Source organism: Camelus dromedarius, chromosome 14, assembly GCF_036321535.1.
Source record: "Camelus dromedarius isolate mCamDro1 chromosome 14, mCamDro1.pat, whole genome shotgun sequence".
NCBI lineage: Eukaryota > Metazoa > Chordata > Mammalia > Artiodactyla > Camelidae > Camelus > Camelus dromedarius.
In genome coordinates this window covers 3,954,753-3,961,209 of record NC_087449.1, presented here as the reverse complement: position 1 = coordinate 3,961,209, position 6,457 = coordinate 3,954,753, and the positions used below count along the sequence as shown (strand labels likewise).

At 42.8% G+C, this 6,457-nt stretch overlaps 1 protein-coding gene and 1 long non-coding RNA gene across 2 annotated transcripts in view; both read left to right on the top strand.

The window, feature by feature from the left end:
• LOC105102711 (guanylate-binding protein 7) overlaps window positions 1–6,457 on the top strand; it is a 123,892-nt gene that overhangs the window by 18,717 nt on the left and 98,718 nt on the right. The window lies entirely within an intron of this gene.
• On the top strand, window positions 3,034–5,293 carry LOC135322816 (uncharacterized). The gene is made up of 2 exons (XR_010383720.1): window positions 3,034–3,979; window positions 4,860–5,293. It is a non-coding gene; the product is annotated as an uncharacterized LOC135322816 (long non-coding RNA).

Here is a 6,457-nt window from a genome sequence, read left to right as displayed (position 1 = left end):
CACATAAATCTGACTCTGGGAGTTGGCACACAGAACACAGGCTCCCCTATGCACCCCGGCTTCCTCACTTGCTACCCATTATGTGTTAGTATCTGTTCCTCCCTCCAGTCTCCTGTTTGCTGATGTCCTGGGCCTGGATGAGGTGTCCCACCGCCGTGCTGCCTATTGTCCCAAGTTGCCATCATAATATATGATTTGTTACATAACTTTGAACTTGAAATGACCTATTTACCGTTGTCTTTCCTGCCATCTCAGGATCTCATCTACTGGATGATCTTCCACACTGTGTACTTAGCTCCCACCACAAAACTCACCACACAAACACTGGGGTTTCTGTCAATACAGGTAAAGAAACACATAAGCTGCCACACAGCAGGGCCCCCAATTCCCGTTTCCTTATCATTTTAACTGCTGCCCAGGGGTCCCAAGCTAAGGGACACAGTTTTAGGAACTAGTGCTCAAGGGTAGAACGTTCAGGCACACCCACCTGAACCCACCGCCGTCCAATCTGAGGGACTGGCCACTCTGTGTTCTCTGGGTTCCTCACGTTTCCCTCCCACAAAACTTACCCAGCAAGGAAGCCACCACCATCTGTGACTCACAGCACAAGGATATGAATTAAAAGAATGAAGAAAAAGCCCATCACTTGCAAATCTTTCATGTCCACCATAATTCCTCAATCTGGTCAAGGAGCGTCTCTTAAGATAAAACTATGCTTTTCACATGAGGATTGATTTCTCACTGAACATGATGCCCACAGACTGACAGACTGTGGAATCTACAGGCATAGCTCTGCTTTCCTGAGGGCTGCGAGCTGATGCTGAGTTGCCATTTCCCTGACCAAAGCCACTGGAATAAATTCCACCACTGGTCCAGCCCCCAAAGGCCCTTGGGTATCAGCAGAGGAAGGCCCTGAGCACACCGAAGGTCTGGGTGGCCTGGTAAATGGGGTGAGGGGGCTGTGGTGAGCGCTGCCTCATCAAGTCTCCCAAGGCACGTGGCAAGTATACAAACAGGAAACAGAAAACAGGACTTGGTGACAGGAAGTGACCATGGTTTAGGGAAAGGAAGGGAGTGCGAGTGAGAGAAAGGACAATTAAAGCAGAGGAAGAGGAATCTTCACCAACCCTGATGTTCACTTATAAGTTGTCACGTGTGGAATAAAATTATATACATTTCAAGATAAGGGCTCAAGTGAAAGGCCTCTCCCATACTTGAAAATTAATACATAATTGTTAAATTACTGGAGGAGTCCAAGGCCTGTGCACGTAGTTTCTCATCCATTCTGCAGGAAGGCTGCATTACAACCATTCTTTTGCACATGCTTTGGTGCAGGAACAAGCGAGCTGCTCTAGACAGTTCTGTGTTCCTTCTCCCTTTCCCTCAGATCTGTGTGTGTAGTCCTCCTCATGAGTGCTCCCTCGCCTGTGAGCTGGGTGTTACGTAGTCCTCACAGATGTGTTTATGAAGGAAAGTCTTCAGTGTTGCAGACGGTTGCAGGAACTCATTACAAATGGAAAGAAAAATAGAAGACACTTCTCTTCAAGAATACAGGGGAAGAGCTGAAGGAAGCGAGACTGATGAGACAGTTTCAGGTGGTGTCCCTTGGCCTCCTCAGGCTTAGGTTAATTCTGCTAGTGTGTCTATGCTGAGGGAGCCACGGGCAAGAACACAAACAGCCAGTCTGCACCCTGCGGGGAGTTCTTCTCTGTGAAGCAGCAGCCCAGTCCTTGGTGGATGCCGTGGGCAGCTGGCGTGTCCTCTGGGACTGAAGATCTGACAGGGTGTGTGTCCTCTCTGGAGCCGGGAGTAGCAGGGCACCAGGAGCAAACCCGGGAGCTGCAGAGCTGGCAGGAGCCCTGGGGTGCCCGACCTTCTGTCCTGTTCAGGTTAGGGCATTGGGACCTGTGCAATTCTCATAACCCATCATGTGCTTTAAGCCCTGCTGACTTCATTACTGCCCAAGACTCTCATGCCAGTTAACAAACTAATTTTTTTTGTTAATTCAAAACAAAATGCTTCCTCTACAAAATCACATTATATTAAGATATTTTATTCTAGATTTCATCCATTCACATTCTATTAACTACCCTATGGGTATAAATTAGAGTCAGCATATATACACACACCATGCAGTTAATTCTGAAATATTTCATGTTAATTACAAATGGACAAATAATTCTTCCCAGTTCCAACCTGCTGTTGTCCTGGATCTTTGTCTCCTGCTTCCTCACTAGAATCAAACCCCTTTATTGACCCTGAAACTTCATCAGCTGCCCCTGGCTTCTGTCCAAATCAAGGGGACAAGAAAAATCCCTCATTGTGGCCACATTTTGTAGGCAGCCTACCTGATTAAGAGAACATATCTGTGTACAATGACCATGTTTATGGCAGAATTTGGATAATGTTAACTGATTAGTAAGTACTCATCTAAAAAAACTGAATGAAAAATGATTTCAATACCCAATACCTAGCAGAAAATTTTTCTTAAAATAAATGATTTCTGTTTTTCAAACAAAAAGTACTTTCTTGTTGTGTATGTGTTTTTCTATAATTACAAAAGAATTCAGTCATTGAAAAAAACTTACTAGTCTAAGAAAAGTATAAAAATAATAAACTAAAATCCCAACCATGAGCTAGAAGTGCTGTTTATAATGGAGTATATAATGGTCAAGGCTTTGTTTGATTTATTAATGATTTATAACTGTTTTCATTGGTAGGATAATTTTGTACCTCTTCTGAATTGAATTACTCACTGCCAGCATGCCCAAAGTTATCTACAGACAATAACTCTGGTTATTTGGAAAGCAGTGTGGAGTGTAGGGAAAACAGTGATTCTCTCATATTACTGGTGAATTAAGAGTCTTAAAGAAATTCTTCCTAACCCAAAAGAGAAAGAAATGTATTATATTACTGAAGACGCAGAACCTAGCACAAGCATATAGGTAGGCTGAAAGCGAGTAGAAAGGATGAAACCATGTTTCCTATATATCGAAGTAGATGAGTCCTTTTCTGTTGCAGTTTTCAGCCAGTATATAACATGTTTCCTTAGGCTCAATGCTCTCCCTTGTTCCCAGAAGAGGACCAGACAGCACAGTTTGCTGTTAGACGCTGAGCTTTCTGCATGTTCCTTCATGGAGTTCACCCTTTGCTAACTTGGGAACTGAGTAATCATTATTTGGTTAATTGCCCTCATCTGAAAGAACAGTCTAACTTCTCTCATTTCCCTGAAAAGACATGGTTACAGCCAGGATTCAACTGAGGTTAAGCTCCCAAGATGTCAGGGAGCCTGGAGCTCCAACTTTCTGGTGTTCAGACTTCAAAAGGGATGTATCCCAGACACTTGAAGACCTCTCTGAGCTGCAAAGCTGCGTATGGTTTTCTTTAGTCCTTGAGGAGTTTTATTGACATTCAAAATTTTAGAGAAACTAGATTGGTGCTGCCATTATGGAAAACACTATGGAGATTCTTCTAAAAAATGAAAATAGAACTACCATATGACCCAGCTATTCCACTCCTGGGGACTTACCCAAAGAACAGAGGAACACTAATTTGAAAGGATAATGCACCTATGTTCTTTTCAGCCTCATGTTGGTGACGACAAAAGCTACGTGATGCAGGAGAGTGGAAGATGAGAATGAGGAGCTGAGGGAGCTGAGAGACCAGAGTGTTAGATGACTGTCTATTCATTGTTAGCGTCTCTAAGAGCACAGTGAACTAGGAGCTAGAATTTTTAACAAATGAAGGCTGTGTTGACCCAGAAGTGGGTAGATGACTTCCACAAAGGATAATGTAGTCTGAATACACATGCTTTGAAGGAGTTTCTCTTTTTAATGGGAGGAGAAGGAGAAAGTATCTGGAAGCTGTCATAAGAAGCAAGGAGGAAACCTAAGTTTGCTGGCATCTATGAAAAGTATGGGAGAAACAAATCACCACTGAAGACCACTTGAGAAGTCTGTGAGGAGAACAGTGTCCACAGGTATAGACAGAACTCAGCCAGAAGGAACTGTCTAGAGAAGGCAATAAGGATACAGAGGTGTGCTGAATGAGAACAGGAGTGCCAGAGGATGCTGAGGGGTCTGGCAATGGAGATTTGTTGGGGGGGTGGTCATCAAGCATGACTGCAAGTTTGAGCCCTGAGCTGGACCCAGGAGTCTCAAGGCTGCTCTCTCAACCCCCATCCTTGGGATGTGCCCTCCCATTGCCTTTCCCCGGCTGGCAGCTGTGCAGGGTCACAACTTAGAGACAGTAATGTAGTATTGAGACCATCTGCACTGAGTACTGATTGAGCCCAGTTAAGGCCTCTGTGTAAACTTTTAAAATTTGTCTTCCAGCCACAAAACACAAAACACCAAAGTAAATTCCCTTGCTTATTAAACCTACCACTTATGTGGGAGAGGGTATAGCTCAAGTGGTAAAACACATGCTTAGCATGCAGGAGGTCCTGGGTTCAATCCCCAGTGCTTCCTCTAAAAATAAATAAACCTAGTTATGTAATTACCTGCCCACAAAAAAAAAAAAAAAAGAAAAAAGACACCTAGACCTACCAGTCTGAAGTGATTGTCTTTTTCTTTGCTCTCCCCCTGCCCTCAGGGTACTGGGGTCAGTTTCAAATTGCACACAGGAGTCTCCTGAGGACATGGTAACCTAATGAGAATGAGTCAGATAGGGGATGCACACAGCCTTGTGCAGCTACATGTCTAAGGATAATGTGTGACCAGAGGTCTTAGGCTTCTGGTGCTGATTGAGGTAAACTGGGATGCTGAGCATAATGGGGCTCATTAAGGAGGGGACTCCTGAGTTCTTCTGCAGTCTTCCACCACCACAACTGGTGACAAAATGAAGCTGTTCTTTTCTAGATTTCGTGTTGTCTGGACCACAAAAAGGATACTGCAGTTGGTCCATGCCTTGCTGGTTGATGGGTCCCATGTTGTTGTACACAGAGGTGCTGCTCTGGAGAGCTGCCAGGGCAAAGATCCAGGAGTCCTTCTGGTTGTCTCCATAGAAGCCACTGTAGAGGCTGCAGAGAACAATGAATAAGATCCCACGGTTCCAACTCAGATGGACAAAGTCTGAATCTACCTGACTGCATTTAACTCTGGACACTTAGGTTAGTCATTTCCCTGTGCAAATTTTTATCCATCTATAAGTGAAATTGTAAATGTTAAATTCATGGTGCTGTGAAATTTCAATAAGGCATTGTATATAAGTGTCTATGAGAGTGTAAACCAAATGAGCACTTGGTAGCAGTGGCTATTATGATCAGATCATAAAATTCAAACATATTCCTCAACTGAGATTGTGAACTCTGTTCCCATGACCTGTCATGGTAAGGAACTTTTTAGACAGTAGTTAAATACGTCCCTTTGACAAGAGTTTACTAAGACTTGTAGGAGTAATAATGTGTGATCCTTTATGAACAAAGCTGCTGCCATTAGACTTTATACTCTGCTTTTCTTACTAAGACCACAGCTGTGGACAACACCATTCTCATCATCTCTCTGGATTCCTATTGTGAGAAGTCAGACATGTTTGTAAATGTCTGGTCAGGTTTAGAGGCACATTCAGCACCCCTGCAAGACATTTTCCTAGGATATGAAAGGGAAATGGCTGAAACAAAGTCATTAGCCATTGTTATATGGATTGCAAATCCTGTCGTTGGACTTACAGGTCACTCTCAGTGCTTATATGTGTGGCCAAAGGTAACAATTCCTCAATTAGCCTGTCATTCTCCTACTTCGTGTTTACTTTTCTCACATAAAGATCATTTCAGTTGGCTTCAAATTGGATCTGAGGTCAAATCTTGAGCAAAACCCAGTAAATAAAATAAATGAAAAGAATACTACATTAATATGATGCATTCGGAAAAAAATATGAAAATGAATATACATACGTATATGTAAGACTGGGATCTTGTGCTGTACACCAGAAATTGACACATTGTAATTGACTGACGCTGAATTAAAAAATAAATTAATTTTTAAGAATATGATGCATTCAAAGCATTTATCAAGCAGTGGAGAGGGACAGTGCAAAGAGTGCTATAGATCCAACATGAGTAGGATTGAGAAGATTTATTTTTCACCTTCTCTACATCCCCCAGGCCCTCTATGTCAAGCAGAGTTGGAGTGCAGTCTGGCTTCTCGGGGTGAGGCACACACCTCACCTGATGCCCTTCGTGTGAGGCCTAACCGTGGAGCCCAGGGAGAAGCCTGTGAGTGGGCACAGGGAGAAGAGGGAGTGGAGTTTTACCAGCAGACAGATCTGGAAATTGAGACAAAATTAACAATATCTGAGTTAAAAGAGATAAATGAAACCATAATGAGTATTGGTCTTAATTACAACTAAAAAAAAGAGAGAAATTAGAATGTCCGGTACAAACTGAAAAGTTTACTTTTACCTTCAAGATTAATGTTAGCTTCTATTAGTTTTTTTTTTTTTATTATTATTACCTTAC